The sequence below is a fragment of the Rattus norvegicus genome, chromosome 3 (assembly GCF_021556685.1).
Source record: "Rattus norvegicus strain SHRSP/BbbUtx chromosome 3, alternate assembly SHRSP_T2T, whole genome shotgun sequence".
NCBI classification, from domain to species: Eukaryota; Metazoa; Chordata; class Mammalia; order Rodentia; family Muridae; genus Rattus; species Rattus norvegicus.
In genome coordinates, this window is record NC_141536.1 from 121,885,636 (window position 1) to 121,912,902 (window position 27,267).

Here is a 27,267-nt window from a genome sequence, read left to right on the forward strand (position 1 = left end):
TTGCCAGGAGCAAGAATCTATCTTGGGAAAGCATATGACTTTAAACATTCTCATGAGGACTTCCAGTCATGAAATGAGGATTATAAAAAAAATCTAAATTTATTGGATGATTCCTGTGATTTAATTACATTGCACCCCTCTCTCAATCCGCACACTCTACCCTATAAACATGTATAAATAAAGCAGTAGAAGTAATTAAGACAAATCTGAGGAGAAAAGTTAGAAAACATTCCAATGTCCACTCCCAATATAAAAATGCACATTAAAATAAAACCCAGTATATAAACTCCAAATATTCATAAAGTTCTGAAATATTTTCAAGGTGACCCAAAATTGTGCTAAATCACTTGAGCAATGGAATATTCAATAAGAGATGGATTATTCAATAAGAGGTTGAACGCACAAAGAGAAAGTTGGGTACAGTAGGTAGTATTTACTTAAAAATGCTTCAACAGATTATTAATTATTACAATTATTTTTATATTTATAATTATAATTAGTTATTATAATAGTTAAAAATTAATTTATAATTTAAAAGGCAAAGTGGAGCACTTTAGACTTGATCATCTCCATCCACCCACCCACTTATCTATCTATCTATCTATCTATCTATCTATCTATCTATCTATCTGGCAAAAAAAACTCGGAGACATTTAAAAGTTTAAATCCTCATTCTCTTTTTATAAGGTAAATATGTATACATATATATATACATATATATGAAAAATAAGAACATGGATAAGGGATTATAGGAACAGTTAACAAAGATGAAAAGAAATAGAAGTAATCCTTACTAGCTTTAAAATTAACCAAAGATGGGCTGGAGAGATGGCTCAGCAGTTAAGAGCACCAACTGTTCTTCCAGAGGTCCTGAGTTCAAATCCCAGCAACCACATGGTGGCTCACATAATGAGATCTGAGGCCCTCTCCTGGTGTGTCTGAAGACAGCTACAGTGTACTTATATATAATAAATAAATCTTTAAAAAAATTAACCAAAGATATGCATATACGAACAAAAATATACAAATATAATCTTCACATATAATTAAAAAAAAAACAGACCTAAGACTCAGTGTTTCATAATTGCATTCTATCTGATGCGTGGTGTTTCCCCTATGCAGTGGTTGGTGATAACTCCGCCCAGCGCTGGATTATTCCTCTCTAGATTTGTTACTATGCAGGTTGATGAGATTTGTTCAGTTTTTTTTAAGTCTTTGACAAATTTATCAAAATAAAAAAGCCTTCAAACCATTCAGGTCAACAATTTTACTAGTGATAATTATTCTAATGATTGCAGAATTGATCAGCTATTTTAATGGGATTCTCTGTACCACTGGTTAACATTGTAACAGACTGGTAGCCAGTGAGGTGCCTTAGAGATCAGCGGCTTCTGCAACCAAGTCTGAGAGCCTAAGCTGGATCCCTGGAATGCACATGAGGGCTAGAGAGAACTGACACTTGCAGGCTGCGCTCTGACTTTCACATGTGGCCTGTGTTGCAGATATATGTGTGCACGCACGTACAAACACACAATCAAATGTGATAAAATATTATGGAGTAGTAGTGGTATATCTATATATTTCTTAAAACCAAGAAATCAGCTAAATTATGATGATATTTTTGCAGGGTTTAAATAAATGTTCTCTAATTGAACAATACATAAAGTGTGTACACTCCCATTGTTAAGGAAGCAATTCAGATTGGAAAGGACAATGAACTAAATCCTTTGTGACAATTTGAGATGCCCAGAAACTACATTGATAGGAATCCAGCTGCTAGTGACTTCCTCTGGGTGGGAGATCATGGTTGATTTTAACTTACTCATTTGTTCCTATTTGAAATTCCTGGAATTAGAATAAATAATGTTCATTGCTTATCAGTATAAAGTCACATTTCTTTTTACTTTACATGAAGTGTGCTTTGTAGTCTAGCAGCAGAAGTGGTGTGACAGGACTATTTGCTACCTCAGAGTTGAAGGAGGCATCTCTGGTTAGTGGCTTCTTTATTGCTAGTAAATTAGATAATCAAGTTCTGCCCTTGATCTGAGGGAGACACAAATAGAATCTGTAATATAATCAGACACCAACCATGGCATTAATTAGCTAACCAATTATATAAATGTGATCTCAGTTTCAACCACCGTACATATTGAAAGATGTTTTTTATTGATAAAAACAATAAAATAAACTTAAAGAAAAGCAATCCCCAAATTTTGTAAAACAATTGTCTATTATCGTAAGGAAAGACTTGTACTACAGAAAATAAAATAAAACTTGGAGAGATACACAGTTTGGCATTAAATTATTGACATCTTCTTTTAAAGGTTTGTATTGTTTTGGGCTCGAAACGAAATGATTTGAAGACTACACAGAATTTCTCCCATGAAAACTGTGCAGTAGGGTTGCACGTGTGATGGGTAGTAGGCCATTAAGTGAAAATACTTGCCCCTTGGAGCATAGTAGAAAGAAGAGTTTATTTAGTGTACTTTGTAGTGATCAGTAGCTATGGGAGCAGCAGAAAGCCTGTATAAGGTAGAGGCTGTGGGTGTCTGCCTTGTTCCACAGACATGATTTGGTTAGAGGGAGCAACTAAGTAGTGACTTTTGCATCATTCAGTTCTTGTATAGAAAATACTGACAGTTGTGATTGATATGGGATTGGTTGTGGGCAGGGCCTGAGCATACAGGAAGGCTATTCTCTGGTACAAGGTTATGGATAATGTTGATGTTCAGTCATTTGCAGTTTGGGGTGTTGTAGAATTCCCTTCTAAGAACCCATTCTCTTCCTCTTCTCTCTGTCTTACCCTCTATTCATGCTCCCCTCATCCCACCTTCATCCACAAGCACAGTTCTGGGAAGTTGACTGGAGATCCCTTTTCCATAGCTTTTGAAGCTGACTAAGGGCAACATATGATCTATGCCTACTGTTCATTACCCTGGAAAGTGTTCAGTTTAGTAACATACACACACAGAAAAGAACCCTGTAGAGGTGGTTTTGGTAAAAGTTCACATAGCCCGGTCCAGGAAGTGAAGCTTCATTAGTAAGGGTCGAAAGTCTTACTCCCCGTATGGAAATACTAATTGTGTTTTACACCCATAGAGATAATATATGCATTTTACATCTTAGCTAGCATTGTTTGGTTTTCTCCAGCATGACTGTACCAGTCATCTTTCAGCCTAGCAACTTAATTAAATTTTAGGAATAAGGAGAGCAAATCCAAACATATACTTTGCTAAAAATCATAAATATTTAACATTTCTGGCTTTTTATATGCTTCAATAGTTCTGTTATTAAATTTTATAAAAGAAAAAAAGAACACATATCATAGTAGGTACCACATAAATTTTCTTTATATTTTACTATTTTAGAAAATATTTTATTTAATGTTCATATACTCATGCAATATATTTGAATCAAATCCATTCTCCATTCTCTGCCTTTCTTTATCTGCTTTACCATTTTCCCCCACCAAACATCTGTGCTCATTCTCTTTCTTTTTAAAAATAATACCCACAGATTCCATTTAGGGAGAGTGCCTACATGTGCATAGGAATGGGATCATCAGGGAGAGCATGGGTATTCTGACAGGCCTACATTCCTGAAGAAGTCTAACTCTTCATCACAGTCATTGGTTTCTAATAGCTCCTTGGACAGGGTAGAACTTCATGAATCCTCATTGCCTAATTCATGCTGGCATTTGTCTGGCTTGCTCTTGTGCTGATCTTATGCATTCAGTCCGTGCCTCTGTGAGTTCAGGTGTGCAGCTGTTCTGCTATGTCTATCAAATATTGCTTCACCATAATCATCTGTTCTCTCTATCTCCCACAATCACTCTGCTCCCCCATTGGCAATGATCTATTAGCCATGAAGGGGAAGGCATGTGTTATAGATAATACATTTAGAACTGACTATTTCTCCATAGATTCTTATTCTCTGCATGTTGACTGGTTATGAATCTCCATGTTAATCATCATCATCCCAAAAAGGAGCTTCTCTGATAAGCATTGATAAATGCACTCACCTATGGGTATAAAGATAAGAATGTAGGGGTTAGTTTATTGTATCTATTTAGAAGAATAATAGATTCTCCCTCGGGGACATTAGCAGGCTATGGGTGTTTAGATAAGTTAATGGTGCCAGAGATGGATTTTATTAAGCAGATCATGCTTTAAATCCAGTTTTTAAAAGGTAGTTGGTTACTCCCATATTTGTACTAGTAGGCATATCTTTCAAGGCCAGGTGCTATTATAGACTGAAGAGTTCACAGTTGGATAGGACTATTGATGACTCCCTCCCTCACCAGATAGTGTATATATAAACTTTCTAGAACTATGAAATCTAACCTTCCAGGTGGTTATCAACTTGATGTCATTGCACGTTATGACTCAGGTATGTGGTATTTGGAGCAATGGGGTCTTACTACCAAGTTTGGAGGGTAACAAACAAGAATGTTTAGTGGGATTTATGGGGCCCCATAACCAAGAACTAGATTAGAGTTAACCATGGATCTGTGCTTTTTAGAGAAAACTGTTCCATAGAAAACAGAGGTAGAATTACTGAAGAAAGCCCAAAGCATAAATAATTCTAGAAATGAAAAATGAAGTAATTAAAATGAAAGCAAAATCTTAGTGGAACTCCTGACATAGACCATATAGAAAATATAATAAGGATGGAAAGATATGAGAGAGGAATTGGATAATGCAGTAAAGGCCAATGATAAATTTAAAAGAAGTATGAACAGAGTGGGAGAGCACTGGGGCACTTGAAAAGACCCACCATTTAAATTAGGACAGAGACAATAGAGATGCACACCTTAGTGAAAGCATAGAGAATATTATAATAAGAACAGCACAGAGAAAAAATATTGTAGCAGAAATCCCCTACCCCAGCAAAGATGCCCATCTAGGTCCAGGATGCCTACAGAACAAATTTTAAACTCGTTTTAACAACCAGTTCTGTTTTGCCATTTAAATCAATGAATTGTGGAGAGCAAAATTGTAGTTAATAAATTGGGAGTTAGAGAAGACTTTTGTGAGTATAAGATTGTCTGGTTAAAATTATTTCTCTGGGTTATATGGTCCAGTTTCCTTGCATCTGTTAATGTGTTCATGGTTGTATATTTCTTAATGAAATTGAAGTCTTTCTGCTTATAAAATTTCTCTTTTATAAGCTTATCAACCTAATCACCATTGTTTCCTCATTTGTTAATTTTCCAAATATAAAAGACAACAACGACCATGCACCATGAATTTAGTCCAACAAGAAAAGCAATGTATTGGAAAAAATCAAGCCTTTACTTTCCAGACAAAGCTATTTTAATCACATTTGTTTCTCCTCCATAAGTCCCATGCCATAGGGGCAGATTGCTTTTTAGTTGATGGTCTGACTTATCATATAGCTACCTGTTTTGCTAGCTTGGTACAGGAGTCTTTGTAAGCTCTCGACCTGGAAGAACACATCACCAAGACTTCCTGCTTCTAGGAGAATGAGACCCAAAGGCATTCATGTTTTTGATAAATAGCCAATCTTTGTTGCTACCCAGTTTCAGTTTGATGTTGACACAAAATTCTGTAGGAATAGAAAGACAAGAAGTACAAAGAGATGTCACTGGGCTCCCACGAAGGCAGGAACTGGGACAGTAATTTTCCTATGTTTCTTAGAACTTCAAGACAAATCTATGTGATATTTTTCATTTTTCTTGATTTCCATATCAGCAAATGGAAGCAGAGTGCTAGCAGTGCAGTGTGCACGGAGCATCATCTCTTTATGTCTACCTTCTCTTAACCCAGCACCAACCTTAGAAAAGCCGTAGCAAACAGCACCTGTTGGAAGAACAGAATCTCAGTCAAGTCCTTAAAAGATATGATTTACCATGAAGAGAGAAGAGAGACTAGCATTTATAGAGGGGAAGAGTCTATGTAGGGCCATTGAGATGAAGACAGCTATGGAGGGCAAGCGTGGTCTAATCAGATTTACCTAAAAGGTAGCCCTATCTATGAACATGTTGAACTGACTTTGGATGACATACGTTGATTGTGGCAGACAAAGTATTTTATCAAGAAATTTAATAGAACCTCGGGGAGAATGGCAGGTATTAATTGGGTGCCTAAAACTCAGATGGCCTCTGTGTTTCTGGAAAACTTAGTAGCTCCTCTCACCTTCTCTTCATCTTCCTCATCCATATGTTTTACATCTCACAGAAGAGTCTGGGGTTTGGCTACTCCAACCACAGCAAAGTGCACTGGCCTCAGTGAGCTCAACACCACACTCCATGGCCATGTGTTTATCACTGTTCCCGTTATCAGTGGTGAGGAGCTTGGCTTCCAGAACTCCTGCTCTGTTGCCCCAGAGCAGGTCATTGATAGCAGGCACAGGCAGCTTCTTTAAGAAAGTTTTGATTGATATTTGAGCTACAAAGAGCAAGTAATAGGTTGTGTGGTTAAGCATTCGCATGAACTATGTTGAAGGCCTTGCTCTTGATTCTCACACTGAATGGAGAAAGCTTGCAAGGGAAAGAAATTTGGTGTAATGTGATTTGCAAAGATGGGTACATTGAGACCAAAAGTCAGTTAAGAGAAAATGGCAGTAACATAGGCAAGGATCTGAAGCATAGTTCCAGAGAGATGGGAGAGGAGTGGCATCAGGACAGTGGGATGCATCTGGTTTGAATGCCACTGACCAGGGCTTAGCTGTGATATGGAAGTGTTGGCTATAAACCTGTAAGTGGAATGTTGGTCACTTGTGAAAGACACAAAGCCTGTCACCAATAAGTTAAGAAAACAAGGCTGCAAATACTTTGGAGAAAAATATAATCCAGTAGCCAATCGTCATGGACCTAAATTTACATCACTGTGGGAATTACTTTTTCATTGTGTAAAAACAAATAAAATAAAATCACTGTGATAATAGGTGAAATATTTTGGTAGGAAAACTTTAGAAGCAAGCAAGACATGACTGTAGATAAGGGAAGACTGATGCCAATACTGTTCTGAAGCCTGTGTTTGACTGATGCCCAGTGATGCCTAAGTGTGCCTTACATGACAAAAGGAAAGAGGTAAAAGTTAAATTTCTAAACACCAGACAGAGTAATTCTTCTAGTTGTACTTATTGACAGGGCCTAGACATCTTCTAATGCAGGCAACATGGATCTGAAAGAATTGTTGTGTTTTGGCCAGAGCACGAGCTTCTTCTTGATTCTCTGACAGTTCCTGGTAGAGGCCAGGAAATATATTTTTAGTTTTCTATGAGGGAATTATGTACCTCCTAATGGTGGTCATCCAGTGAATATAAATAGAATCTTTAAAAAGACAAGCTGTGTGTGTCCCAGTGGCTACTTTCCTTAACTGCAGATCCTATTTACAAATGTTAGAATTTGTGAAACTGTCTCGGCTTTATTCCTGTAGGATGAGCAGTGGTCACAGGAATGATTTGGAATTTAGCTACTGAGCAGGGACTAACACTTATTCTCCAGAACCTGTGATAGGTTTAAATGGTAAAAGCTAACAGTGATTTTTCTTTGCTCTTCTCTTAGATTTCAAACCAAGTGTTAGATGACACTCAGAATATGCCATGTTCACAGCAACATTTCAGCTGTCTATCTGTTCCCTCGTTTAGACAGAGTGAAGACAACCAAATGTAATTTTCTCCTTCTGAAGAATTGAAAGAACTGGTTTTTACTAATTAATTTACAATGACTAATTAAACAAATTATATTCTGTATCAGAGAATTATATAGTAACAATTACTGCATTTATAAAGACACACACTTTACGTACCTATAAAAATGTATTTAGTACATAGCCATAGGAAACACTTTCAGTGTCAAGTTTGAGTAAAGATAACTGGAACTCCCATGGGTTGCTGGGGAGGGGTTGTTTTGGAAAACTATTAAAGTTATACCTGTATATTGTATAATATTGTACCATATTAGATATCATCCCACACCATATCATATTACACTATACCATATTATGCCATATAATATCTTACTAGTACAAACCTACTAGGAATGTACATGTTAGACCATCAGAAGACAGTTACAAGAATAATTGTATAAGGTCATAGTAATACTCCCCAACACAACTCAGTCGTCCACCAACAGAAAGCAGAGCGACAAGCTGAAGTATATTCTCAATGCATGTACCACTCAGCTGTGAGGCAGAGAGAACTGGTAATTCATGTTGCCATAGGGCCAAAATCCCATAATACTATACTGAATGGAAGCAGTCAGACACAAACTGGAAGTTCATTTCTAATGTAAAGGCCAAGAAAGGCAAAACTGATCAACAGGGCTGAACTTCAGATCACTAGCTCACTCTTCCAAGGGTGGGTTGTGACAAAATGTATAAACCATGTGCTATTCTATTACCTCTTAACTGTGATCTTCTCTCTGCTGGTCCATTGACGTGAGTGTCCTTCGGAACCCCAGCAGTTCTCAGGAAAATGAAGTCATTACATTGTCAATCATAAGCAATAGTGAAATTCGAAAACGAAGTGAGATGTGTATCAGATAGCTATTTTTACATGTCTAAGAAATCATCTTAAATTGTAGTAGCTTTAAATTGCAATCCTCGATTTAGACTGCGATTCTGTGTATCAGCAGTCTACGTCGTTCAGCTGGTGGTTCGTCTGTCTGCTCAGGGATCGGTTTCAACTGGCTGCTGGCTCAGCAGAGCAGCGCTGAGGAGCAGATTAACTCTTGTTTGCTGGGATGAGAGCGCATGGATTGCAGGTTCTCCTCTTCCTAGGTTCTTTCAGGCAAGAGTTTACAAAGTGTTTTCAAGAGAAGTAGAAACAAACAATGATTGAGGGCTGCCATCCCAACCACTGTGGCCTCTGACACTTTCTTTTAGTCAAAACAAGTTACTGTGTTGATCTGGATTTAACCACTTAAAGGAAACTACTGCCAATCACTAGTTGAAAAGCAAAGGAGATGATGGTGACCACGTGCCACCATTTTACTCCGAATGACAAGCAGAGACAAATTAATCTCTCACTATTTTATTTAGCTTACCTGGACATTGATAGTACTGTGTATAGTCTGTACATGTGCAGTTTTTCTAAGAGTGTCTCCATTGTATTGATTAGTTTGTAAACATGAGCCATTTTCATAGGGATTTCCTAACTGAGCTGGTATTTCACTTGGTCTGAATGTCTAAGCTTAACCAGACTTCTCTAGAGCTATGATAACTGCTCTTGAAGTCCTGCTGCTATGATTTAAACCTTTATCTCTCAGGAAGTCAAAGGACAGGACATTATAATGTGACTTTTTAAAGCACCATACCCAGTGACTTACACAAACAAAGTCTCTATGCAGCTTCTAACTCAGTTGCTGTTACGTGTCAGATGCTCTGTGTTGCCCTTGGTGACTGGCATGCTTCCTTCCTGTGATGGGAAAATTTCCATAGCTTCAGCATCCCCTCTCTCTACTCTGAGCTCCTACAGTATGGGCTCCAATATTTTAACAAAAGACACATATTTTTCATGTCACTACACAGAGGTCTCGGGATACATCCTTTTGAGACAGAACATGTAATAGTGATTATATATATTTCCTTTTGACTTTAAGATTGTTCTACATTTTCTAAGGAGCATCACTATTTTTCTTTTGAAATCTTAAGCTGGGGTGTTGGTTAACATGTCCATTGTATACTGCATTTCCCTAGGAGACTCATTCTCATAGAAACTATGATACAGTCACATAGTAAACCACATCAAATCAGGAGTTTAGTTACCATTCTTTATTAGTTTGTATATGTGAAATGAAATGACTTGGATTCAGGGACTGCCAAGACAGGGATTTAAGTGATATTCTCTGCATTTCAATCATGAATGAACTCAGGCAGTTTAATTAATTTCATCACACACAATTCCATAAATATGACTAATATCTGAATGTTTGTAACAGAGGGCAAATACATGCTTATTATTTTCCTTGGAAATAAAGGACAGTATAGGAAATAACCCTCTTCAGTCAGATGAGGAACAAACACTGTGTAACAAAAGGCCACTTAAATACACGAGCTTGTCTTTCTCTTCTGTAACTTCAGGGTTTCAAGTGTAAGAATGGTGGATATATACCTTTTGGGTGGGAGCCAATGAGATAATATGTTTGCAATGGCTAGTGTGGGTCTGGAGAAAGTAAGTTTTCTATAAATATTAGTTCTTAAACTAGTCTGATGTCTTACATTGTGCTCCCCAGAAGCAGACCTGTGTGGAGGAGTGTGTTTAGGAGTGTGCTTAGGTTTAAGAGGGAAGGATCAGCAAAGATAGGAGTGAGGAATGTGGACACAAGCCATGGAAAGTGAAGAGAGCCCCCATGAATGACAGTAAGCCAGCACAATCAGTCTCTTTGTAGTCCCTTCCAGATTCTCACACTATTAAGATAGTTGTAATTTTCTCAAGGGAGCCCATAAAGAAGACTGAAGCTGCATACAGTTGCAGACATAGCATGTAGGACCTGGAGATGGAACAAAGAATTGTAGAAGGATGGAGAGATTAGATCTTCTGGCAATCATATCCATTCCTGAGAACCTTCAGAGTTTCCAGGGACCAGTTATACAGATCTCATGTTCAACTGGAAACCTTCTGATAGAAAATGGCAGGTCTGCTACTCAAAGCTACCCACACCCATTCTACCCATGAGCAGCCCTTAAAGTAATGCCAGTTCATAAAAATATGGCCCAAGGTTGAAGACAAAAGTCCTAGACAATCTTCCTCAGGTTTCAGCCTCCCAGGTAATATGGTAATCTGCTAGGCAGTAGCTAAATCAGCCATGGACATTTGATTAGAGCATTGCTAGAGAAGGAATGTGGTAGCAAGAATTGACTTTTACATACTCCTTTAAAGAAGGAAATGGTGATGGGGCTATGCAGGACTATTTTTCCTACCGCAAAGTATTTCAGTCATCAAGATTTACTTCTTTTTTCATTTCTTTTTTAATTTTATTTTTCATGGTTTCCTCAATTTTATCTAGTTTTGGTGGCTGTATGTATATGGGGCACATGTGGGATGGGCTCTGAATGGCTTCATTCATTCTCTGCTCCAAATTTTGCCTCCATGTCCATCCTATGGATATTTTTGTTCCCCCTTTTAAGAAGGAGTGAAACATTCACATTTTGGTCATCCATCTTCTTGAGCTTCATGTGGTCTGTAGATTGTATCTTGGGTAATTTGAGCTTTTGGGCTAATATCCACTTATCAGTGAGTGCATACCATATGTGTTCTTTTGTGACTGGGTTACCTCACTCAGGATGATATTTTCTAGTTCCATCCATTTATCTAAGAATTTCATGAAGTCATTGCTTTTAATAGCTAAGTAGTATTCCATTGTATAGATGTACCACATTTTCTGTATCCATTCCTCGGTTGAAGGACAGCTGGATTCTTTCCAGCTTTGACTATTATAAATAAAGTTGCTATGAACATAGTGGAGCACGTGTCCTTGTTATATGTTGGAGCATCTTTTGGGTATATGTCCAGGAATGGTATAGCTGGGTCCTCAGGTAGTACTATGTCCAGTTTTCTGAGGAACTGCCAGAGTGATTTTCAGAGTTGGTGTATCAGCTTGCAATCCCACTAACAGTGGAGGATTGTTCCTCTTTCTCCACAGCCTCGCCAGCATCTACTCTCATCTGAATTTTTATCTTAACCATCTGACTGGTGAGAGGTGGTATCTCAGGATAGCAAAAACTATTCTCAACAATAAAAGAATTTCTGGGGGAATCACCATCTCTGACCTCAAGCTGTATTACTGAGCAATTTTGATAAAAAACAACAACAACAAAAAAAAAACTGAAACAAAAACTGCATGGTATTGGTACAGAGAGAGACAGGCAAGTGGATCAGTGGAATAGAATTGAAGACCCAGAAATTAACGCACTCACCTGTGGTCACTTGATCTTTGACAAAGGAGCTAAAACTATCCAATAGAAAAAAGACAGTGTTTTCAACAAATGATGCTGGTTCAACTGGAGGTCAGCATGTAGAGGAATGCAAATTTACCCAGTCTTATAACCTTATACGAAGATCAAGTTCAGGTGGATCAAAGACCTTCACATAAAACCAGATACACTGAAATTAATAGAAGAGAAATTGGGGAAGAGCCGCAAACACATAGGCACAAGGCAAAATTTCCTGAACAGAACACCAATGGCTTATGCTCTAAGATCAAGAATCGACAAATGGAACCTCAAAAAAGTTGCAAAGCTTCTTTAAGGCAAAGGACACTGTCAATAGGGTAAGATGCAACCAACAGATTGGGAAAATGTCTTTTCCAATCCTTCATATGATAGAGGGCTAATATCTAATATATACAAAGAACTCAAGAAGTTAGACTTCAGAGAATCAAATAATCCTGTTAAACATGGGGTACAGAGTTAAACAAAGATTTCTCAACTGAGGAATACTAAATGACTGAGAAGCACCTAAAGAAATGTTCAACATCCTTAATCATCAGGGAAATGCAAATCAAAGATTTACTTCTGAAGGAACCTAGTCTTTGAAACTATCTAGCCATTTTTCAAAAATACAACTTAAATAGTGAATAAGGAAAGTTTAGAAAAGTTTAAAATTCAGAGGAAAAGAAACTAAATTAATAGATATTGCAGATTTCCAAAGTGATAGTAATAGTCTCCATCATATTTAAAAATACATTTATAGTTATAAAAAGATGTTCTACTTTGAAGTGTCATTATTTCTAATATACCTCATTTTAGGGTCTTGTAAGAAATCAGAATTGGCCGATAAGCCAATAGGAGACAAGTTAATAAAAGACATGATTCTGAGCTTATCATCATTGTTACAGTAACTCATCTAAATCCTGGCCCTGTCCATCACTGGAAGTAATTCAAAAGAAAGCTTTGCCCAAAGCTATGTTAGAGATGGAAACTAAGTCTTCAGTGGAGAATAAGAATGGCATTCCAAAGTTAATTATGAAACCTTCTGATGATATATCTCACTTTGACAGATAGAAACATCATTGATAGAGAGCTCACTTTGCTTTGCTTTGGATTTTCCTGTGATTTGGGGTCATGTTCACTCTGAAATTGGAGGCTTTATCAAAAGCATTGTCTTCACATAGGAGAGCGTAAAGCAATACGGTGAGACAGCCTTCTGCTTTGCCACTCCAGTGGGTCCTATAACTGGAGGGGACTGAGGCTCAAATTGTTGCTTTTGGTTAGTGCACATTGCTACTGTGTATGCCATCTCTCTTATGTGTTGAGCACATTAACTGCACTCTTTTTTAATTATCCATGCTTACATCTTACCCCTTTGGAATTTCAGACCATAAAGAGTGGATTAGAAGCCTGAATATTGGGTGCTTAAAAATCTGCTGCCAGAGATTTGCTGTCATTGTTTTAGATGTAAAATAGTAACAGGCAGGGCAACTGTCTTCAATCCCTGGCTTAGTATACTTAGCAGAGAATTATCTGAGACTGAGTACATTTTTCACAACACAGTAGGGAAGTCACACACAAAGGGAGTTGCTGAAAACTTGTATTTAAGCATAAGCCTATCTTTCCACATCTGATGGGCATATCTTTATCTGGGAAAATCTGCCCTGCAGGACGTGAGATGTGGGTGGTGAAGCATGTTTCTAAGGTGTCTACCAAAGTCAGATCAGAGCTTTGTCTGATTCTCACCTTGTATTTTACAAGTGTCCACTTAATAAAGGGAATTATAACTTAATAATATTTTTTAAAAAATTATCTTCTAACTTGTTGCTGGTAATAACCTAATTTCTTGTTACAATATTACGCTTGCTTTTATTGGTTAGTGCTCTGCTGGGTTTTGTGATACTGTATTTTGTAGGATTTAGCATCTGTGAAATGGGTGGTAGGTCCTTTTTGTCATATCTTTTTTTGTAAATGTAAAATTGGGCATTGTTTTACTTTCCTTTACAATTTAATAAAAACTTCTTGATGACTGCACATGGGGTAAGGCTGATTGGTAGTTCAGAATGATCACAGTGATGGTGTTTTCCTGACACTGTGTAGTTTTCCATAGTGAGTAGAATGACTTGTATGATGTTACTGTCAAACCAGCATTTATGCACGCATCATTTTCAGGATTGTTGGTAACTGGAGCATACTTTTCCCAAATCACCTTGCCTCCTTGTGTCACAAGGCCCAGCTCGCTCACATTCACTTCAATGACTGTACCTTTGGAGATCACACCCAGGGTTGTGTATACTGGGGATGAGGGATTCTATTTCACACCGAGTATAGGCAGGCAAAAGGTAGCTTTCAGCTCAGAGTGTGTGACATGCGCTTTTTTGAAACGTAAACCCATTGGCCTAATGGACCTTTTATATTTAGATGGTTTTCTTGTAAAACCATCACCAACAAAGCAGACTTTTGTAACTATTCTTTTCTATGCCTTCTTTTTTCTTTTTCCTGTTCAAATAACTTTCAGTACTTCTGTTTCTCCTTGGGCATGAACTTTGGGTAGAGAGACCTCCCATTTTCCTGCCTTCTCTTTCCGTTTCTGCTTAATCAAGTTGGAAAGTATTTTTGCTCTCGACTGCCTCTCTCGGTCCATCAGGTAGGCAGGCACTGCTCCCTGTGGCGCCTTCTCCTCATGTCATCCTTCTGCTTGGCGTTTCTCTTTTCATGCATCTTAATAGTCTTTTCATTTGTATTTTCTCAGCATGGCGCTGTTTATAGCAGAGCTTAGACTTCAGCCTGATCATTTTTTTTCCTTCTTTGAACATTCATGGGCCTCCCGACCTTCTTTCTTTCTCTTTTTCTCATGGTAGTCCAGACGACATCCATATCGTTTGCGGTGCAATTCAATATATTCATTTTGTGACATGATGACAGCCACGGAGCAGCCGTTCGCAACCTTCTGGGTTCCAAACTCTTCTTAATTCCTGGGTATCACCCCTTTTTGTCACATCTTTAGCCTGTGTAAGTCTCTCTTTTATATACTCTTCATGTGCTTGAAGTAGAAAAATGTCCATAAGGTATAATTGTGGATGGTCCATTTTAATCATTTAGTCAACTGGTACATTCAGTCATCATTTCTATCTGCTAGTCAAGTAATGTTTATTTGAGTCCAACAATATATCAGAGACATGGCTATCAGCTCTGTCTGAGGACATGAACCCTGATACAGTCCATCTTATTTTGAAACTGTCAGCGTAAGTATTTACACAAGCCAAACAATGCCAGAGACACTGCTAGCTGCTAGGAATTCCTAGATGGAAAACCTAGTTTCTTTTATTCACAGAAATATTACAAATAAAAACAATGCAGTAGACATAAGTCTCTGTCTTCAGACTGCTTAGAACAAATATGCCCTTGGTCATTCATAAACAGTAATACCTATACCCAGTTCTGAGGGCTAGGAAACACACAAGCAGCATGAGTGTGATGGGGGCCCGCACTTCGCACATGTGCCTTTGAACCGTGTCTCCTTACGTAGGAAAGCCAAATGGGCAAACAGACTTCCTCAAGTCTCCATCATATCATCCATCAAGTGAAACCTTCATAAGTTGCTCCCTTCTCAAAGGTTTCCCTTGCTTCTTGATAGTATCACATTGCGCTGTGTTTGGAAAGGAAACCAACACTCAGACCACAGTGCAATGGAAAACTAAATACAATTACGTCCTCGAAGCAAGAGCTTCTCTTTATGCCCAGAGAATAAAGGGAAGCCTTGAAGCTGAGGGTTGATATGTTGAAGTTTGCCATAGGCAAAAACTGTCTGTAGCCCAGAGTCATACCTAGATAAGCGTCTGTGTATACTATTCAGAGTGATTCTTGTATTTTATTATTATATTGGTTATTAAAAAGAAATGTGATATTAAAGGAAAAAATCTGTTAGAGTTAAGAGACAAGAAAAGGAATTTTCCAGATGACATCATTGAGATACACAAAACTTGGATCCGCTTTTCCTCCTGATTTTCAATGTTACAATTCACTGTGTGATAAAATCGGTGGTGATAGTTTTGATAACTGTCATCCTAGCAATGGGCAGGCTGAAGCAGGAGGATTACACAATCAGGTTGAGCTTGGTCTACATAATAACTTGTTGCCCAGGATGATCTTCAGAAAGAGATTCTGTCTCACAGGAGAAAATGAGGAAGTTAGGAAGTGAAGAGATAACAAGAGCAACAGATATGAGAAAGTAAGAAAGGTGGTATAAGAATTTAAAAATTAATACATATAATTATATCTAGAGATATAAAATATAACCATTTAAAATCATAAAAAGTTTTAAAAAACTGATATTGATGAAACTTTACATTTTATTAAGGTTTCTAACAGCAACATTTGTTTGTTTTTGTGAAGACCACTGGAATTATACATACTCAGAAAGAGAAAGTGTTCTTCACAGTGGACTCAAGAATGTGACTGTTATTTTCTTATTGCCGAGTTAATGTTGGCAACTGCTTTTTATTTCTTTGAAAATGGCTAGGATGATAGGATTCCCTGTGCATTCCAGAAGATCTTCAGATGGCAAAGAAATTAGGCAAATATAGGTGATGAAGGAGAACAATTCAAGTAATTCATCCATGTAAAGTTGGTAGGAAAGAGGTCTCAATCCTGCACTAATAGCTAACAGCAACTAATTAATGCTGAAATCTGAGAAGCACACACCAGTTATCTATTTAATTCCAAATGGTCAGCCCTGAAAACACACACACACACACACACACACACACACACACACACACACACACGTAACATTATACAGGCTGAGTGGTTATTTTTATATATTACACACACACACACACACACACACAAGTAACATTATACAGACTGGTTATTTTTATATATTATACACACACACACACACAAGTAACATACAAGCTAAGTGGTTATTTTTATATATTACACACACACACACACACACACAAGTAACATTATACAGACTGGTTATTTTTATATATTATATATACACACACACACACACACACACACACACACACACAAAAGTAACATACAGGCTAAGTGGTTATTTTTATATATTACACACACAGGGGCGCGCACACACACACATATGTGTGTGTATGCATATGTATATTACAAAAAGTTAATAAAAAGGTGACCCTGAATTTAAAAGAGAGCAGGTGCTAGTTTACAGGGAGTTTGGAAGAGGGATAAAGAAGAGAAAAATGGTTGGAGTATTATCTTAAAACAATTTTTTAAGCTAAATATTTAAGGAAACTTACAGGAAGTTCTTGGGCATCTCCACATTCTGTTACCTCAGCAAACAGGGCCACCTGTGGAAATCTTGCCTGCTGGTTTTAGTGTTCCATAAAAGGGTGACTTCGATTTTGTAATGTGCTCTTCCCTATGACTTTCAAATGATGTGAAACTGTTGGTTTCTCCTTTGAAACACGTGATCTAGTCAAGGCAGAATCAGTATTGTGGCTACAGATAGTTACCCACACAGGGAAATCTTGATGCGTCATTTCATTGACCTGTGTAGTGCTATAGACTCAACTGTAGCATTAAATAATAAAAAGGGGATCATACCAGTCCACACTACACCGGTACCGGAGACCCACATGGCACCAGTGGGCTGTTCTTATCTTGGTAGACTCTTTGACCCTCTTGAAATGTCTCCTCCACCTGATTCGCTAAGTTCTCTTGGCGGGTTGCTACCACACCAGCTCCATGCATCCAAATTTCATGTGTCCCATACCTTTCTCTTGAATTCAATTGAGTTGCCACGGGAAGGAAACCACCACACAAAGTTAGTTTAGAATCAACTGGTGCTGCACGCAACTACTGACATCCTAATTAGTGAGCCATACTAAGTTAAATCCTCCTGTGGCAGATCTGCCAGGGACTAACCAGGGGTGGGATGGGGGATGGGGATGGTTTGGGGGGTTAGGTTGGGTGGTATGGGTGCTCAAGTTCATTACATCCTCTATTCCTCTCTCTCTCTCTCTCTCTCTCTCTCTCTCTCTCTCTCTCTCTCTCTCTCTCTCTGTCCCTAAAAACCTCAAGTCCCTTTTCTCCATCTCTCTTCCCCTCCCTCTCCTGGCTGTCCCACATACTCCTTGCCCTGTGATTGGTCCCCTGAGATCTTTTTTTTTTTAATTAGGGGAAGGTCCTTGCCACACTAAACAGCTAACTGTATCTATTGATCCAATAAAACATTAATATAAAGGTGAAATTCATTTACTTAATAGCAGCTTCATGTGTAAGCAGTGCCATTGCACCAGATACTTTGTTCTGTTGATTTTTCCTTTCCCATTAGCACACTAAGGCCAGTCGTACTTTCATTTGGTTAACTCTCCTACTCTTCCATTTACTCCTGCCATAGGAATCCCTGAGAATAGATGTTTGTGAAAGGAACAAATTTATGCATGAGCTCATCTTATAGGCATAACTTAGTATCAGTTTGATGTTTCCATGGTGAAATTAGTGTGCAGGGTGCATGTATGATCTCCTACAGTGAATACTATGAGTGTTCTGTTCTTGTCTTTTAGACCTTACCATTCTAGAATATTCTTGTTCACATGATCGTGTTTGCATTGTATAACACTTTCTTTATACCACAGGAATTCTGGGCCCACTCGCCTAGTAGGCTGCGAGTCTTTAGTGTTGTTTCTCCCAATGTATCCTTCAACCAACAATTGATGGATCGCAATTGGTGATCAGAGTTTGCACTCTGCTTCCAGTGAATGTCCTAGTGATAAATTACCATTCATTTAGATCGTCTACTTTTCCTTATTACATTTTTTTCGGGCAACTTGACAAATTTAAATGCTTTTATATGGATATATTTATTTCTAGATTTTTTTGAAACATTGAACTACTTTTATACCCATATAAGCCTGAATGTAATTACCCCTGAGTGTCTTGAATTTGCCCTTAGGTCAAAAATCCCCAGTTTAAATAAGTCAAAATTCAAACCATGTCATAAATGAATAAGGAATTTACTTTCAGAAGAAAAGCAGAAATATTGCATTGCCAGCCAGTTATGCCTCTGCCCAAGTATATTACTAACTTATTACGCTGAGAGTATGTTTGCTGTGAGTAGTGTGCTGCTCTAAGATCATTTAAGAAAAAAAAACTTTCTTTTTTTCAGACTCTTCACCTTGTTAGGCACACTGCATTTCTACCATTGTAACTTTGATAACTATCTAGCTCTTTTCTAGAACACTCCAGAATACTTATTTCTTTTATTTGGGTTCCAACAATTTGAGAGTATTCACGTGATATAGAAGCTGGCAATTTTAACTCAAACCACAATATTAGTGCAGATGGGTGAAGATGTATAAGAAGACATCTGAGATTACTTTATTCATTTAAAAGTGATCTTTTTAAAGCCTCTGTAAATTACGTTGAATGCTAAGATTTCAACCACCCAGGAAAAACTATGTTCGTTAAAATTATATCTGACCTACTACTTCTATTTAAATAAGTGTTTAAAATATCTCCGAGTGAGGACTTGGGATTGAATGTTAATGTACGTCCCTCAAGCATTAGACTGCTGTTTAAACCAGTTAAAGCAACAATAACAACCACTAGTAACACTGATGGCTTTGTTCTGGGTTGGTGGCAGGACAGGCTGCTTTCCTGAAGGATGCTTGGCAGAAACAAGCTTATGTCATTATTTTCTGACTGACTCTTTGCCTTTCTCTCTTCTTTTGTCATAGTTTAAGGTTCTTACATTATAAGGAATTTGAAACATTCAATCTAATATGGTTGACTTGTGCTATTTGCCCAAGAGAAGGCTTTTGGCTTGGATAATGTACTCCCTTTTCCCCAGGAGATCGAGCGCGTCATGCATCCAAGACTAACTCAATTACTAGGCCATGGGAAAGTGGTGTGATGCATCTCAGTTACTGAAGGTTCACTTTAACTTCAATAATAAAATGACAAAATCACCTAGAATTGAACTTAATTGTGCAATATTATATTGCCTTTACCAGTTAACTCAGTGAAGGTTTGAGGTGATATATTTGAAAAGTGCTCATAATCTGGAAAACACTAGACAGTTGTTAATTGCTGTCATTATTATTGGAAAAGAAGAAAAATAATAAGCCCTACCTGTGGCCACTCACATTAGTGAAAAGTTCTCAGCAGTAAGCAGAGAACAGCTCACCCCTTAGGCAAGTGCTTATTATCAAAGCTTTTCTAATGACTCTGATTCATAGCAGATGAAAACTAATGTCAACATTTTTCAAACTAGAGGTTTTCGCCCATGAGCCTTCTTTCTTCGAGACCAGAATTTTTCCTAAAAATAGGAACGGCTGAATAAAATTTAAAAGACTGTACTAGAAGCTATCAGAAACAGAAAGGGAGGATTTTTTTTGAGATTTCTAGGTCCACATTATATATAATTACAAATATATGTATACTATATGGAAATATCAAATAGTCTAATTTTGAATCTGTAGAAAAATCTATAGCACAGCTAATAACATGACTCTGCTTTTGTCTCTAAGTGTATAACATTTTTGTTGCTGTCTGCAGACTTGATAGTTATCACATTGAATTTAAATTTTTATACAAAGGGCTGGAGAGATGGCTTAGTGGGTAAGAGCAATTTTTTGCTCTTGCAGAGGATTCAGGCTCAGTAACACATCAGTAGACACTTGTTAGCTTACATCCATCCGTAAGTCCAGTTTCAGAGGATCTAATGCCCTCTGATCCCTGAAGGCTCCAGGCAGACAGATGCTGCACCTACATAGATATAAGCAAAACACTCATACGTATGAAATTAAACAATTAAATCTGCAACATTCAGGAATATTTTATTAATAAAATGTTAACATATCATATGCTTCTCATTCCTGATTCCAAATAAAACTTAAGATCCAGCCCTTCACAGTCTTCTCATAGTACAAGTATCTATTTCAGTTTTGTATGTTGTCAAAGAAATGTATATGCAAGTGTATAACAAGTAAGATATATTTTAATTAATATATAGTAATTTATGCTAAGAGATTATTTTTATGGAAAATATTTGGATTTCTAGGACCTGTATTTTATAAACCTTTATTCTTTAAAAGTTGATATGAATTTCATAGCATTATTTGAATTATTCTTGTTTATGTTTTCTTTCATACAGACTGTATCAGTTATCTATTTCTGGGAAACAAATCATCTCAAAGAAACTAATATTCTTTCCCTACTTATTCACCGTCAATTTTGTCTGTTGTTGGCCTAAGTTGGGTTTTCTTTAGTGGTTCTATAACAGACTGGGTAGAAATGAGGCTTTTCTAAAAAGACAAATGTGTCCCTCAATCCGTCTATCACATTACAGAAATAATGGACCCAAGAATACCTCCCGTCACGGGGATCTTTTGACGGGAGGAGGCATCAGTGAGAGGAGGAATGTTTCTTCTGACAAAACAACAACAACAATAATAAAACCAATAACAAATAAGATTTATAACATGCCAGAACATTTCACAGAAAGAGACTGAAGCATAAACAAGGATGGGTCAGTGGTGGGTAAGACCACATCTTGAGGAGGACTCTTGACATGTACCTAATATTTAAAGTTTAATGGCATTTCAGGAATGTGAAGATGGACTAGTAAAGTCACTGAGTCTCTTTGTCTTTCTCTAGAATGTGACTACAGTGAATAATCTACTTTCTCTGCCTTTTAATTATATTATTAATTTTACCGTTTGAATTGGCTTCTCAGGAATGGGTGGCCAAATGACTTGATGGGATACAGACTGTGACCTCCAAGGCTTAGTTCTTCAGGTCTCCTCCCCGCTCTTTCTTTCCTTCACTGGAGGAATGTCAATGAATTCTGTAGACAGATGTCCACACTTACCTTCTTTCTTGATTCTTGATAAATTTGTATTTAAAAGAAAATTAATGTGGAAGGTAAGTGAATGCATTAATAAGTAGAATGTTTACTTAAGAAGGACAATGCCACCTATCACTTGGATTATAAGTAGTTTTAAGAGAATAGTTTGCTAATGGAAGAATTGTGTTTTCTGAGAACATTCTGATGCTTTATTTAGTTGAGCACTTATTTTCCAAAAAATGTGTGACTAAAGACACCAGTCAGTCAGGCAAAGTCTTGTATTATTGAATCTTTTGTTTAACAATACGCTGTTGTGTCTGTTCTCTTTCCATAGATGCCTCTAAGAGTCCTAGTTCTAGGGAAGATGTCACTTAGGGCCTCCTACATCAGTAGGATATAATTGATATATTTAGCTCAAAACTTGGGCCAGAAATGCTCACATTTCTATCTTGTTAATAAAATGAACATATTCTGCGGAGAATAGTTTCATCCAACAACTTTAGAAATAACCAAATTCTAGAGCAGGTTTTATATAGCCATTTGTTTCATGCTGAACATACTCAAAAGCAAAGTAGAGGCTATTAGAGAAACAAAATGCTTGGTATCTATTCAAAGCATGATGATCTCTTTACGGATAATGGGATACTTTATGCCCTGTGAATATTTTATCCTTCTGCACTTATTGAGGTAACATTGTGAGGTAGTTCGGGGAGCTGATGTGAGGGCAGTATGTCTGAGTGTGGATGGACGCTGTGTCTTGTGTTACCTCTCTACCACACACTGATCTTTTTGCACTCATAGGGTAGAGATAATAGGGAAGGTTTTACTGTAAGGTGGTTTTGAGAAATGTATAGGTCAGCATATATAAAATTTATGTTACAGTAACCAGTGGTAACAAGGTTCCTGGAACAGTGGGAGCAGGGTAGATTTTATATGGGACCACTGTCTGGCTCGACTCAGTTCTCTGTATCACTGGTCTCTTTCATTCCCATTTTCCCAGCAGTCACTGGTGTTAATTATGACCCTTCAGTCTCCTGTCTTAGCTCCTCTGATTTGCAGCAACCTAGCTTAAAACACTTTATGATGCTAATTTGCTTTATTCTACTCTATATGTTTTCTCCACTCAGAAATATTGAGAAATACATATGAGACCTGGGCCAAAGAAAATGAAATGGTGTTCAGTGTGTGTGTGTGTGTGTGTGTGTGTGTGTGTGTGTGTGTGAACACTTCCTGCAAATCATTCAACTTGAGTCATGGGAAAGGTGGAAATAACAATGATGATTGCAAGAGATAAATAATATTGAAGTCAACTTCGGTGCTATAATGCATGCAAGTATTTTTAAAGAGGATTGATTGGCTAAATATTTGGTGCATTTGTGTATTGAACTTTTCATAATTCAGAACTTTTAGAAATCAGAAATAAAGCCCGGTGTCTTGAAATGTTGTGGTGAGTTGTGGAACACCCTTAATTTCATTCACCTCATTGTCTTCTTCACGACGTTTTCACAAACTGTTCTTTTTTCTTACTTTTCCTCCAAAGCTGGTTTTGTTGCTTATTGTTTTTATTATTTAGTCAAAAACAAAAACATAAGTTCTGCATCTCTGTCGGGGGTAGGGTGGAGGGTGAAGACAGAATTCTGGCTTCTACCACATCAACACAGTGAGATGCCGGGATGCGGCATACTCTGACTTCCTCGTTTGATTGACAACTCTTGCATATGGCAAAATCAGCTTTCAAAACAAGTCAGCTTCAAGCAGCAAACAACAACTTAGACATTCTTCGTACAATGCAAAGCATTTTAGTTTAATTCTGGTGAGTTTTAACATTTTTTTGTCCATTCCAATGAGCAAGTTATAGATTAAAGCTGGAAATGATACATCTTAGTTCAACACAGTGTTCACCCGTCGGTTTGGTTGGTTGTGTTTAGCTGAAAATAATGTATTGCTGTTGTTCTTGTTTTAAACACCGTGGCTGGAATGATTACCCAATAATCTCCCCCAAATGACCATTTTGTTTAGTGAAAATCAAATGCTTGGAACGGGAGAGATGGCTCACCACTTGAGAACACTTGTTACTCTTTGAGAAGACTGGAGATCAATTCCTAGCATGCACATGGTGGCTTACAATCATCTGTAACTTCCTTTCTCTGTTTCCTGCTGTTGACCTTCTGATGTCTACTGATGTTGATGTTTGTGGTTAGAATCTACCTTTCAGCTAGGTTTGTTGGACCACTGGGTACTCCCAGCACTAGGTGGGCAGAGGCAGGAGGATCTTGAGTTTAAGCTTGGGAAGCTATGCTGGCTAGTTTTATTTCAAGATATCATCAATTGAGAAAATACTTCCATAATATCCAACTGTAAGTATTTTCTTAGCGATTGGTGGGGGAGTCCCATCCCATTGGGTGGTGCCATGCATGAGCTGATAGTCCTGGGTTCTATGGCTGTGCAAGCTATGAGGAGCAAGTCAGCAAGCAGTACCCCTTGATGTCTTCTGTGTAAGCTCCTGCCTCCAAGTTCCTGCCCTACATGCCTTCAGTGCTCAGACGATGAACTGCTATATGGAACTGTGAGTGAAATAAACCTTTTCTTTCCCAAGTTGCTTTCGGTCATAGTATTTCATCATAGCATAATAACCCAAAGCCAGGTCTTGCAGTATGTCTCAAAATGAATAGTTTGTTGGAGGGACTGTGGTTGTAGATCAACACATGCTCAGCTCTTAGGTTTAGTCTCAGGACTATGAAGTAGGAGTTAACAAAACAGAGCAAAAGCAAATGTAAATTCTGATCCTTCACTTTTTGAAAGTGAAATCTGTTTAAGATTCTTATTTCTGTCAATAGTATATGAAATTGATTTAATTTTTTTATCAACTGTCTGAGTCACACAGAGACATTAAAGAATTATAGAGCTGCTGTTACATAACTGGCCTCAATCCCATCTTGTACCCTTTTGCTGAGAGAGCAAACAAAACCTACGAAATATGGAAGAAATTAGCCACCACATTTTCCAACCCCCATGCTACTCACTCAGAAGAGCGTATTGTTGTACATGGTGCGGGCTGAGAATGCTGAACATTCTTAAGCCAGGGCCATGTGTTCCCTGCCATGCTACTGTGTTTTGTTTTCTGTTTAAAAACTTTTCTTTATGAGAAGGTTTATGGCAAGTGGTAGGCAGCATTCTCTAGACCTTCTCAGTGAGCCTGGAGGAAGTGTGGGAATGAACTAGATGGGACAGATTTTGTTCGGGTCTTTTCGGTTTTCTTGTGACTAGTCACATCCCATGTTGCTTTGTTGACGTTATGATGCTGCCACCTAAGGCTCCTTTGCCATTTCTGCTTTCAGGAGGCTTTGTTCACAGCCCTGTCCAGTATAATCTACTTTTCATGTTTTCATTTTTTACTTCTCTTTGGATTAAGACTCTACATCTCAAAATGAATGAAAACTTTAAAATTAGGATCAAATATATATATGGAATGTAATCTTCATCACTTAAGAGCATTAGTCTTCATTCCTCATACTATAACTTCTTTATGAATGCCTTCTGCTTCCAAGTAGAGAAATTTCCACATGGCTCGTGTGAGAAGTGTGGTACAAGTGTGGCTTGAAAACAAGATGATTTGACTGTGAAATGTTTGCTTAACACAGCAAAGAGATAAGACAAGTTAAAGTTACCCATAAAAGTAAAAAGTACAAGACATAAGTGCCTGGAATCAAACAAGCAAGACACAAGATTAATATTTATGTAGGTGGAGGGATTTAAAGGCTTGTACAACCCAATTACATAACAGAGACAAAATAAGGTAACCCTGGTTAAAACATCTTGTAAAGAAGCAGCCACATTACATAACTAGGCTGCATTTATCAAGTAGCACATTCCACCTACACAGCTTTGGAGGAAGATGGAGTAAGTGGAGAGGAGGGGGAGATTTCTAAGGAATAAGAAGGAAGTACAATGTGAGATCCTGCCATCCTGGCAAACTTCTTTCGCGTTGTCCATAACATCCTTCATAGGCTTTGATCGCCTTAGTCTTTGGGCTAAACAAGAGCGTTCAGTGGTTTGGAAAGAACAAGTTTGAAGCACTAAACAAAACACAGGAGTACAAAGAACAGAAGAGGTGCTAAATAAGGATATGTTTATGTGGAAAAATCCTGTGCATTGGGGAAGTGTTGTTGGGTAGGTAGAGAGGATAGCGTTTGTGTCCTGGGATGTATGCATGGGAGACTTGGGTTGTAGTGAGTGCCGTCACTGTCACAGATAATGTCATGGGCTTCGCTAGTGTCACAGCATCATGCATCAGTACAGAGGAGAGAAAGCAAAGGCAGGATGGTAACGACCAGCTTTCTTATGTGACCAGTGATTGTGGGATGTGCAGTAAATAGAACAGACTCATCCTGGCAAACGTCCTTGGGGTATTTCTCTTCTGTTTCTTCATCATGAAACTGGGTGATGTTTTTTATTTCTTTCGTATCAAATCTTAAACAGTCATAATTCTTGTTGAAAAGGTGTGTATTGCTAACTCTAGTTGAGTACACACCACTGGGAAAATCAAACTCCCAGCCAACTTTCTTGCTTGTTCCCTATAATTTTATCATTTATAATTTATAATTTTATGGATTGTTGAGCTATCCGGGGAGGCATCCTCTTACCGAGTTCAGCAGACACCAACTATGTAGAATGTTTGTAATGCCTCAGAGTTGGGGTGACAAGTTTTGTTAAAGGAGATAAATTTAATTGCTAAATTAAATACCACCTCTGAAGCTTCAGACAGCGTGTGGTCATTCTGCCATCTCTGCATTTGAGTTGCTGGAGTGCCTGACAGCTGGTAAGGAAGAGTGGGACCCATGTCCCTGTTTGTTATTGAAGTTTACACTCAGGACAGAATCCAGCTAGATGAAGGAAAATGAGTCAAAGTACATTGGTTACAATGATTGAGGAACAACTCCTACATTATAGACTGATCCCAGTCAATGACCTAGCTGGAAATGGACCACAGAGGATGCTGGCAATGGGGGAGGGGGGTAGGGGAGCAATGTCTCCTCTAGAAGTAGTCTGACATGATTTCTAGATAAATGAACATTTAGCAAAAGAAGTGGATAATAATTGAACTCACATGTAAAGACTTTGGGGATAATTTAGTCATTTCACAGTATTAATTCCTATTTTATGGCAGCCTTTATTTGGCTGATATGAATAACAGTGGCTTACTTTTAAATCTGCTGGATTTAAATTTAAAGTGTGAAGAGAAACTTGGCCAGACAAATTTTTTAAAAACACCTTTCTAATGATAAATTTTGATTGGTAACCATAAGTCAACAGTAAATGTTTATGCTGAAATAGGTGGCCAGGTTCCTGGTCATCTAGATAGGTTCTCCATCACAGAAAGTTCTGCATTACTGTTACAAAGCATCCACCCTGGGAGCTTTCCTAGGCAGGAGACCCAGCCTCAGGGGCTGATACAAAGACTTGGCTCTCCTGAGCTCCTGACAGTGTGAGTTTTTTCACAACTCTTTTGGAACACTATGTTTTTAAAACAGTGACGAT

The 27,267-nt window shown here is 37.9% G+C and overlaps 1 protein-coding gene, 1 long non-coding RNA gene and 1 pseudogene across 3 annotated transcripts in view; 1 reads left to right on the plus strand and 2 right to left on the minus strand.

Moving 5' to 3' along the window:
* Positions 1 to 27,267, plus strand: part of Plcb1 (phospholipase C beta 1) — a 712,575-nt gene that overhangs the window by 88,813 nt on the left and 596,495 nt on the right.
* On the minus strand, positions 5,274 to 8,634 carry LOC120101919 (uncharacterized). The gene is made up of 2 exons (XR_015683814.1): positions 8,369 to 8,634; positions 5,274 to 5,822 (listed from the first exon to the last, which is right to left on the minus strand). It is a non-coding gene; the product is annotated as an uncharacterized LOC120101919 (long non-coding RNA).
* Nsa2-ps5 (NSA2 ribosome biogenesis factor, pseudogene 5) lies at positions 14,150 to 14,852 on the minus strand (annotated as a pseudogene).